The following is a 10832-nucleotide window of genomic DNA, read 5'->3' as shown; positions in this document are numbered from 1 at the left end:
TGCAAACTTTATATGCCTCAGTACAGGGGAATACCAGGGTCAAGAAGTGGGAGTGGGTGGGTGGAGGAGTGGTGGGGGAGCGTGTGGGGGGCTTTTGGGACAGCATTGGAAATGTAAATGAAATAAATACCCAATAAAAAAATTTTTAAAAAAACCTCAAGTGACAGCAGATGCTGGCGAGGATGTGGAGAAAGAGGAACACTCCTCCATTGCTGGTGGGATTGCAAGCTAGTACAACCATTCTGGAAATCAGTTTGGCAGTTCCTCAGAAAATTAGACATAGTTCTACCAGAAGATACAGCAACACCACACCTTGGCATATACCCAGATGATGTTCAAACTTTTAATAAGGGCACATGCTCAAGTATATTCATAGAAGCTTTATTTATAATAGTCAAAAGCTGGAAAGAACCCAGATGTCCCTCAACAGAGGAATGGATACAGAAAAATGTGGTACATTTACACGATGGAGTACTACTCAGCTATTAAAAACAATGAATTCATGAAATTTTTAGACAAATGGATGGACCTGGAGGATATCATCCTGAGTGAGGTAACCCAATCACAAAAGAACACACATAATATGCACACACTGATAAGTGGATATTAGCCCATAAGTTCAGAATACCCAAGATACAATTTACAAGACACATGAAACTCAAGAAGAAGGAAGACCAAAGTGTGGATACTTCAATCCTTCTTATAAGGGGGAACAAAATATCCATGGAAGAAGTTACAGAGACAAAGTTTGGAGCAGAGACCGAAGGAATGACCATCCAGAAACTGCCCCACCTGGGGATCCATCCCATAAAAAAACACTAAAACCCAGACACTATGACAGATACCAACAAGAGCTTGCTGACAGGAGCCTGATATAGCTGTCTCCTGAGAGGCTCTGACAGTGCCTGACTAATACAGAAGTGGATGCTCACAGCCATCCTTTAGACTGAGCACAGAGTCCCCAGTGAAGGAGCTAGAGCAAGTACCCAAGCAGCAGAAGGGGTTTGCAGTCCCCTAGGAGGAACAACAATATGAACTAACCAGTAACCCCAGAGCTCCCTGGGACTAAACCACCAAGCAAAGACTACACAGGAAGACTGGTGGCTCTAGCTGCATATGTAGCAGAGGATGACCTAGTCGGTCATCAATGGAAGGAGAGACCTTTGGTCCTGTAAAGATTCTATGCCCCAGTATAGGGGAATGCTTGGGCCAGTAAGTGGGAGTGGGTGGGTTGGGGAGCAGGGAGAGGGGGGAAGGGATAGGGGGTTTTCGGAGGGGAATCTAAGAAAGGGGAGAACATGTAGAAAATATCTAATTAATAAAAGAATATTTTTTGTTTAGATAGTGGGCTTTTAATTTTTTTCTGTTGGCTTTGATTCATGACACTGCATATAAAATAGTTATTTATTTTTTCTGATAAAGAATAAAATAAAATACAGGAAATAAAGAAAACGCAGAAGAAATTGTATAGTTGAACTTCATGTGCTTTGTAAATTAAACTAAACTGTCCTGAACCTCATTGTTTTTAAATATTTTTGAGGTAAGAATAACAATAGACTAAATGGTAAATAGGCTGTTATAGATTTGCATCTATGGTCAACTTGATTCTCATTACCCAGGGTAAGACACAGTCAAGAATATTGGAAACTGAGTTGTTCTGAAGCTTCTAGAAAAAAGCTTTATTAAAAAAAATCAACCCCTCGTTACCCAACTTATTAGCTTACTTGTCATGTGGTCCACTAACCAGGGAAGGCCTGGTGTGTATCTGTAACAAAATATATTCACTGCATTCAATTGCCGAAAACATCTGCATCAATTTATCAAAAAATTTCTACAACAGACCCTATCTATAACAAAGCTCATCTACAACAAAGCCTGGGTGTGTTGCTGATGACTTGTTCAGGATTGAAACACGTGTCAATCACCCTGTCGTGTTTGCAATCAAGGGCAGGATTCAGCTATTTCAGTCTTCGAAGAGAACAAAAGGTCACATGGGCCAGAGCGGTTGAGTCTGGCTCCTTCTGAAGCTTTAAAGTAACTGATATCAATGAAGATGAACTGAAACTCATAAAAACACCAAATGGACAAGGGATGGAAATTCTAAACATAACAGATGCTGCCACCTGCCAGCAGCTGTCTGAAGAACTACCCTCCTCAGATTCTCTTAAAGCGATTCAGCAGGGGCACCGCCTTCTCTCAGCTCTCATCCTCTGTGGCATCCCTGAGCATCTGCCTTATCAAAACCAGTATCTGTGAATTAATCATGCTGTCTTGTTATATTTACATGAAAGGTTGATTTTACAGTTACACTTCCAGCAGTAGTTCCAGAAAGGGGGAGAAAGGTGCTCTTGGAGTTTAAGCAATCAGTACTGACCAGTGTTGACTGAAGTGTAGAAAACTGTTCAGCTGCTCAAATGTGTGTTCTTGCTTCCTGGTGGGCAAGACTGAGGAACTTCCTGGCTTGTTTCTTCCCCAAGAGGAGAGCATGCACTCAGGTCGGGAGGGAGAGTGACTGCTCCAACTTAAAACTTAACTAAGAATGAGCAATGGCTTGTCAGGAACGTGCTTGTTAAACAAGGCTTTTTGAAACTCCATATGGCCTCCGTGAAAATATCCTTCCATACCATGAACAGCGAGAGCCCTTGAGAGTGTTTTAGTTTCTCCCGTGTTAGTTTAGGAGGAGACATATTTTAATTAATTAAACTTTTCATTTCCTCTGGTGAGTGTTGAGTATGAGAGACAGCCACAGGCTGAAATGTTTGTGCTTAGCTCATTGGTAGGGTGAGGCCAATGATGTTGGCAAGTGTGCCAACATCGCACCCACAGAGCCTGTTAAAGGAATGGAACCTTGGTCAGCCACAGAGTTAAGGAGGCTTCGGTGATTCCCAGGGGCCTGTCATTATGAGTGCATTGTGTGAGAACACACCATGCTAACAGTTCTACAGGGATGGCCCTGAGAGCATCCGTGTAAATGTTACCGCTCTAAATGGAGTCCATACCTCTCAGAGCGAGGCACTTCTGCATGTCTGTGCTCAATGCTAGGTAAATCTTTACTGCATGCATTGTATATTTGAATCTACACAGAGATCAGGATGCCATCGTAAGAGCTCGGAGTTCAGATAAGATTTGTGAAGATGATTCTGTGGACTTCAAGTCACAATAGATTCATAGTCCTCAAAGGGTGATGCTCAAGCCAGGCATGAGAAATTATTTCTGGTGAAGCTCTCTCTCATTTGGTCATACTGGCAAAAACATGTAGTATAAAACTTTGTCTTGGGTAGGAAATGTCAAAAAACTGGGTCTATGCTTCTTTGAGTTTAATGAGCTTGCAATGCTCACTGAGGAAAAAGAACACCACCAACAACAACCACAACCACAATGGCAAATGGAGGGGGTAGGCCCTGCTGTCCCAAGAGTGATGGGTTTGCCTGTCCAATTACTGAAAGTGCAATTTTTCTATAATTTTTACGAAAACAATTGAGAGAAGAGTTTTCTTTTTTTGATAGACAAGGTAAAAAGAAGTACCAGCCAGTTGCTCAATAAAAATTCAAATGCTGAGGAGATGGCTCAGATCATAAAGAGTTTGCTGAGCAACACAAGGACCTGAGGTCAATCCCCAGGACCTACAGAATACGCCTGGCATGTATGGCCTGTCCTTATAATCCCATCCTCAGGGAAAGAGAGACTAAAGCTTTCTGGTTAGCTGGTTGTCAAGTGTAGCCTGTTTGGTGAGCTCCAGGCCAAGGAGAAACCCTGTCCCCAAAATATATACAGAGCCTGAAGAATGACCTAAGGCTATCCCCTGGCCTGGAAATGCACACATGAACACATGAAATGCACGCATGCCTATGCACACATGAATGTATGCACACATGAACATGTACACACAAGAAACAATGCAATCACCAGTGCATGCCAACTGCAGCTATGGTGTTTCTCAGAACCTCATTCTGCAGTTTTTATCTGCCCTGCCTCCACAGCCAAGAGAGTGCCCTGGGGTAAAGGCACTGCTTTCATGAGCTTGCCTGAGCCTTGTTCCAGGGCAAGCAGTTTCCAGATTAGAATGATTCAGCAGGTAAGGGTGTTTGCTACCAAGCCTGATAACTGAATTCAGTCCCCAAGACTCCATGAAGGAGACAAATGATTCCTCCTCTGATTTCTGACCTCTGACACATGAATACATGTGTGCACACATCCATACACCCTAGCCACTCCCACCCCTCACACACCAACACACAAATAAAAAATGTTCTTTATCTCTTACTCATTTTCCTTTAAAGACATAATAAATATTTCCTTGCTAGCTAGATGCTAATTATTTTCTGGTACTCCTAGAACACACATTCTCTAGAGGCTTAAAACAGAAAAAAAGGGTTGTCTCTCCTTTCTTCTGAGAACAATCCTTCTTAAATCTTATTAAACCAAAGAGAGCAAAATATTAGAACTCATGCCCTTTGACCCCAAGGCTCCAGCTTGCCCTAAGTACCATATTGCAACACAGGTAGGATTGGATGCCAAGAAATTCTTTTTCTGGTTCACAGCCTGAAAGTAGATGCTGGAGGAGATGGAAAATTTTATCCATAGCCCAGGGGAAAAAGAAGATAAAAGAGCCAAGAGGAAAAGAACATCTAGTGATTTTCATCTAAGAAATAACCTTACAAAACCTCATTTTCGAAACTAATATGAATGAGTTGCTCACGTGAAATAAATGATTTCATTCTAAAGTAGGAGAGAATAAATGAAAAGCAAGACAAAATATATTACTCTGTCTTATTCAATAGAAAATCCCATGAAACAGATTACGATATTACAGGAGTGTTATGTACACACTTTTTATTTGCCTGTATGTGCATTGTTCTACCTAAGTCGAAAACACAAACACAGTTGTGTTTGTTTGTTTAAAGCACTTTGCACTTCAGTCAAGAACATATGTCGGTCAACCCTGAAAGGTGCCTGTTCCTTAAGTGCCGGTCTTGGCACCATTAGCAACACCAGAGCTGTGTGCAGCCCACATAGTAGCTGCAGTTAGTGCGACAGCAGCCACTGCTACGTTCACCTCACAAAACCTTGGTTTTCAAAACTAACGTGAATGAGTCACTCACATGAGAGAAATGACTTCATTCTGAAGAAGAAATATTATGCTTTGTCGGATGGATCCTCTCATAATGAAGTGCTTTTATGCTGAGGCATTTCAGGGTAAAAAATAAGAACTCTCATTTTCCTAAAAGGTCCTTTGAATCAGGTTGGAAATTTTAATTTTAAATTAGGTGATTACATACTTCATTTCTTGATCCGGTTTTGTGTTTTTTGAACGTTTTCCACAATTGCCTAGAAGGACTAGGAAAGAGTTCCATGCTTATGGGCACCTTAACCGAGTAGCTCGTGAAATAGCACTTTGGCTCGGAATAAAGGACAAGCAGGGACCATGACATGGCTGAAGAGGTTGAAACTTGAATTTATCTGGCGGTAGAAGAAACAGGAATTTATTCCATTGTAAAGCTATTCTAAGGAGACTTTTTTAGTGGTTGACAGAACTGCTAATTTTGGACTAACTAAAAACTTCAAATATTTCTGTTTGTGTTGTTCCGAATGGAACTTTCATTTCTTTTTCTTCAAGTACGCAGTATATTTACTTTCTTAAGATACAATATTTCCAAACTTATATTTTAAAATTTGATGTATATGATTGAGAATTAGACTTGAGGCTTCCTTTTGTCATATACTAAAGCAACCAGCCTTCTTAAATAGTTAACGATTTCAAATTTCCAATTCAGCTCTCTTATGTAAACGATTATTATGCACCTTCAAGACTCTGAAGGGTCAATAATGCTCAATGGTACTATTAAAATATAATTAAAGTATGATTTCATAACCCACCCAGTTAAGCATGAACCCAACATGTAGGGACAGTGACTGAACTGTGAGGGTGTCTGTAAGCTTAGGCTCACACACACCATTCTGCAGCTGACTACACATGACACAGGCTATACACTGTGCTGGGGCAGTGAGTGCCTGCTACCCACACAGCCCTGCAAGCGGCTTTCCAAGAGACAGATATTTCCTTAGTGAAAATACCCAAAATACAAGAAGTATCTTTGGTGAGAATTTTAGTTATGAAGTCCAGTGCACTAATGAGAAAAAAATAAAACAGAATATCTTATAAAACTTGTATATATTTCATACAAAATACAGACTGAATTTACATATCCTCTATGCAAATTTGCCTAACATTCAAGACCTGTGCCCTCGTCTCCTCACTTCATGATTCTAAGATGCATACAAAGTGTACACAGAAACTTACATGGTAAGTGGCGAGCCAGAATATAGAGTAATATGCATTCCTCAAGTTTCAAAAGATAGAAGAATAAAGATGTGTACAGGAAGACTTCACAATGTTCCCACACCCATTCTGTAGGATACAGGTTTGGTCAGTAACATAAATTGGCTCTGAATCTTCCTTTTCAACTTATAGATGAACTGATTTTCTTCAATCCATGACCTCATAATAATAAAAGAATATGAAGGAGAAAGAGTTTGTAGCATGAGAGGCTTGGATCTGAGTGAGGATATTCAATAACCACCAATGCCTGTGTCCAGGTCATAGATTCCTCACATAAGAACAGGTAACACAGTCTATACTGCAAGAACATCTTAACTTTGGCATAAATGAGTTTGCTATGAACTTACCTTTTCCCTAAAATGCCAGACTTTGAAACCTTAATTCTCAGTGTGACTAGGTTTAGAGATAGAACCTGATGGCAAGGAAGGTTAAGTGTTGCTGGGATGGTAGGTCCCTAAACCAAAGTGGCCTCGTCCTTACAAGAAGATAACGATACAGGGAGACACTCAGGGGAACCAACATGGGGAGATATTGAGACTTCAAACATCTCCAATATAAATAAGTGTCACCGAGTTTCCATTTCACATTTTTTTGACAAGCCAACTGAATAAAGTCAGGCTCTGATATACATTAAACAATGCTTGTCTATAGTGAAATTGACAAGCCAAACCATAGCTCAGTTTTTGTCAGCATTTTAGAAATTCCAAAATCTCAGCTGGATGAAGAAATGAATTTTTTTTTTTTTAGAAAAAAAAAAAAACCTATAATTTTCACTATCAGAGTGTTTTAGTTGGCTTTTAAATCTCTAAGACTATGGATATTAAATGATTTTAAAATATCAAAAAACTTTTCAAAAATTAGATGCACATTAGAAATTAATAATTTTAACACATCCTCTAATAATAAACATCCATTATTTTAATTAATATATGACCTTAAAGGAAAAATACACATTAAATCAAAGTATTAATTCATAGAAGGGTAAAATAATATAAAACAACTAATTATATATTATTTATTAAAGTTGGGAAAACTTTAACTACATGCTACTATGTTCCCAGTTTGCATAAAGACTAAGAATGGATATTCTCAAAGGTAACACTGCTAATCAGGAGGAGCTGGTGGGCTCCTGGCCAATGAGAGACCTTGTCTCAGCATAAGGAGAATGGTCTTCCTAAGGAACCACACACACATACAATGTGTGTGTGCATGTATGTGCATCTCTACATATGAACGTATGCACTCACAAACATATGCATGGAAGGTTTTGTTTTTTAATCTCTGAAAAACACAAAGCGTACTGACTTTTACATAGCCAGACTTTCCCAGTTAATGGGTACAGACAAAGGAAATACTTGGTAGTACAGGGCATCACCTTAATTACCCTTCATCTCTATCATCTACTTCATCTCTGTCCCTTCTGTATCCCTTGGACTGGTCCCTAAGTCTACATTTCATTTCTATTTACAGTTGTGAGAATTTAGTCTAGAGACCAAACACTCTGATGTCTTTCTCTAGTAGTAATATTGATACATAGAACGCTGCAGAACTATAGGTATTAACGACTGTAGGATCTAGAAGCACAACATCTAGTTGGTGACGAAGACTGAAATGAGTCAGGCAAGATTAAGGATCTGGCTGCCATACTAAAGCCATCTTTCAGCTAGCAGAGAGGATGATGATTCTCATAGCATACAGTGAGCACTCACGGGCAGACATTCAGTAAATACTATAGGATTTTGGGCCATCACACAGAAGTGCTTTTCCAGGATGTCAGCCAATTAGCTAACACGTGGGACCTTTTACTTTCCACAACAGAACACACATCACTCCACTCTGAAGACACATGTGCAACATAGTTGCAGACCCCTATGAAGAAGTTTCCTTTCTAATCAGCAATTTTTAAAACATGCAAAAGAACAGCCCATTCTATTTCAGGACATGTACCAGGGAGCTTCAGGCTTCCCATGGGATAGTTGAAAAGCAGACATCACGGAACTTCACAAGGACATAGTAATTAAGTTTCAGGGGGCAAGGGTGGCTGCATTTCCAGAACCAAAGTAAAGCTATTTTTAAACAATTAAAACAATGCAACAGACAGCAGAAATTTCTCAAGCCAAGGCATATTTTATTTTCCTTTTCTTCTATGTAAATCACCATCTCTTGACAGAAAGCCTCCCTACATTAAAAGCTCATAGAAAATAATAGTTCTCTATGAGGTATTTTTGATCTTATTGCTGATGATAAATGGTGATTTTGAGTCTTTGGCCTTGATTGTTTCAGATCTTCCCATCCTGTCATCCTTGTTTAAAAGGGATGAAGTGAGCATTTCTCCATATAACTTGAGGTATAATACAGGCTCCAATACCCCCATCACCCGAATTCTCAAAGAGAATGTGCCTTAATTAAGTTTATCTGCGAAAATTACTTTGTTCTTCCTAAGCTGGTTTTAAGTCATTAATGTGTTCTTGTACTCCACATTCTGAGTAATATACCAAAATCATTTTATAACCGTAATCAGATGCCTAAAAAAGATGATACATGCTATTTAGTTAAAAACTCAGGAGAGCAGACACAAAAATAAAACAACCCAGGCATACTTGGATAGACTTTCTAAAGATGAGATGGATCAGAAGTACCTAGCACCCCCAACACACATCATGGATGGCCTCAGGCAGCTTACCCTGTAGATACATATTCATCTCCTATTATATATTAACAGGCATTTCTGTACCTGTTAAAAACATCCAAAAAAGACAGACACTCAGAATTGACGATATGAAAACAGACAGGGAATGATCTCTTTCTTCACAACAATGACACTCTATTTGGGGAACCAGACATGAATAAAGGAGCAATGTGTACAGGATACTAGATATTAATGATAAATAAGGCTCACGTGCATGCAGAGTGTGCTTGCATGAAGAGATCCATGCTTTCTGAAAGGTGGATCTTCCAAGTTTTATTTAGACTGTGGCACTAACTGCCGTCCCTGACCATGAGACAGCACCTGCATCTGACCTTTCACCTGGCCATTATGATTAAAACTCAATTTTACATCCATCACTAAATTCCATTTTCTGGGGTGAGTACGCTTCCCAAAGTTCTACATATAAAAGTAAGGAAGCAGAAGGAGTTTAGGCGATGATTCATTCATGAATGAATTGCAGTCACTTCTGAAAGGCAGAGCTAGGACTCCAGCCCAGGTCACTGAGGCCACACAAGGTCATATCCTTACTATAGAATCATTAACATGTCTCTCAGGGCATGGCATGTGGGTGCCAGACTGTGAATGACACCAACAGAGGAGGAGACAGAGGAGTGAAGATGTTTTGTGCAATTTGCTCTGTGCTGTGATTCAATCCCATTGGCATCCCCAGTGCTGCTCAGCAATTAAGTAGAGTGTAAACATACTTCATGAAACACCAATTGTAATAATTAAATCCAATTATTTTCTGCTCCAAACACCAATATTAGGCCTTTCAGATCGGACTGGATTACACTTCATCTCATAGGAAATACAGTTCAAATTCCAATATTTAGCTCTAATGTTAGCAAATGATGCCCTCCCAATTCTTCAGTTCCAGTTAGAATTAATCATTTGCATCCTTACATTCTTAATCCAGTTACCTAGCTTGTCAGGTTTTGTAAATCCATCTCCCTTAGTAATGAATATTTACAAGGTAAAGATAATACTTTTCTTGCTTGCATACCACATAAAACTGGCCACAAGACTTTACTAGTGAGATATTCTTAAATGAATATTGGTGAATTGGAAATAAATTGCATGCTAACAAAAACTTGTTGCAAACTATAGGAAACGCTATTTTATCCAACTAAAACCTATAGTGTACCTTGGCCAGATCAGTACATGAGATTCACTTACATCTCTCTGAAAACCAGCCTGATTATGTGATTCACACATAGTTGAGTCTGAGATGACAAGCCTTCATGATACTGTAAGGTCATAAGCTGTCAAATCAAGGCATCTATATCTATATCTATATCTATATCTATATCTATATCTATATCTATATCTATATCTATATCTATATCTATATCTATATCTATCTATCTATCTATCTATCTATCTATCTATCTATCTATCTCCTATCAATGGAAAGTTACATGAGCTAATGGAATTGTATTGCATTTGACTGTAGATCATATCTGAGAGTTCAGCTAAGAAATAATGGTGTGGATGTTTTCCAAAGTCATTTTCATAAAGAAAATAAAGTTGAACCAGAGGAGGTGTTGTATTGTATCATTTTTGATACTTGAATGACTTTTCATAGACAAATAGAAACCTTTGAAAACACTATGTAGTGAGATAGAAATAATATGTGGTTAAAGTATATTGTATCAATTGCCAAGCATTGACATTTTGAAATCTCCATTAAATTAACTCAACAAACTCAAAGCCATTTTATTGTATTTCTTTCTAAAATTAAGATTCCCCCTCTCCCTCTCCCTCTCCCTCTCCCTCTCCCTC

At 39.0% G+C, this 10832-nt stretch overlaps 1 protein-coding gene across 2 annotated transcripts in view; it reads right to left on the bottom strand.

The window, feature by feature from the left end:
• The window catches only part of Arhgap24 (Rho GTPase activating protein 24), a 400247-nt gene that overhangs the window by 270324 nt on the left and 119091 nt on the right, over positions 1 to 10832 (bottom strand). The gene's annotated exons all lie outside the window — the stretch shown is intronic.

Source organism: Mus caroli, chromosome 5 (genome assembly GCF_900094665.2).
Source record: "Mus caroli chromosome 5, CAROLI_EIJ_v1.1, whole genome shotgun sequence".
Taxonomy (NCBI): Eukaryota; Metazoa; Chordata; class Mammalia; order Rodentia; family Muridae; genus Mus; species Mus caroli.
This window is presented reverse-complemented; position numbering and strand designations above follow the sequence as displayed.